The sequence below is a fragment of the Pygoscelis adeliae genome, unplaced genomic scaffold (genome assembly GCF_000699105.1).
Source record: "Pygoscelis adeliae isolate BGI_AS28 unplaced genomic scaffold, ASM69910v1 Scaffold358, whole genome shotgun sequence".
NCBI classification, from domain to species: Eukaryota; Metazoa; Chordata; class Aves; order Sphenisciformes; family Spheniscidae; genus Pygoscelis; species Pygoscelis adeliae.
The window spans coordinates 218,582-219,069 of NW_008825429.1; the positions used below are offsets into that span (position 1 = coordinate 218,582).

The 488-nt window shown below is 50.6% G+C and overlaps 1 protein-coding gene across 1 annotated transcript in view; it reads right to left on the minus strand.

Moving 5' to 3' along the window:
- The window catches only part of MN1 (meningioma (disrupted in balanced translocation) 1), a 56,980-nt gene that overhangs the window by 37,372 nt on the left and 19,120 nt on the right, over nucleotides 1–488 (minus strand). The gene's annotated exons all lie outside the window — the stretch shown is intronic.

Below are 488 nucleotides of genomic sequence, written 5' to 3' on the forward strand. Positions count from 1 at the left end.
AGCGCCCCGCTTGCGCCCGGGCGTTAACGGGAGCGGGAATGTCAGAGCCCGGCCTCCCCGGAGGGAAAACCATCCATCAGGTCCGGGGGGTTAAAAGCAGCCGGCGGGATAAGGCGCTTCAGGTGTCCACGGCTCGCACATGTCGATCGTTTAAAAAAATGAAAATGAAAATTACTCCCACCAAAAAAATGAGATCTATAAATAAGCGGCCGAGCAGTATTTGTATATGGCAGGAGAGTTTTAAAGGGATTTTTTTCTGCAGGATCAGGATGCTGCGCTGTGATTAAATATTGATTTTGTGTAATTAGTTTTCATGTGAACTATCCTCCTTGCTGATGGCTTGGAGATTTCAGAACTAGAGAAGAAATGGAATTGGACATGGAAATTATTACTTAGCAAAGTGACAAGGGGGGGCGCAGGCCCCGGGGTGCGGGGCCGGCACCAGGGCAGAAAATGAAGTACGCGCGACCCGACAGCGGCACAAAGGG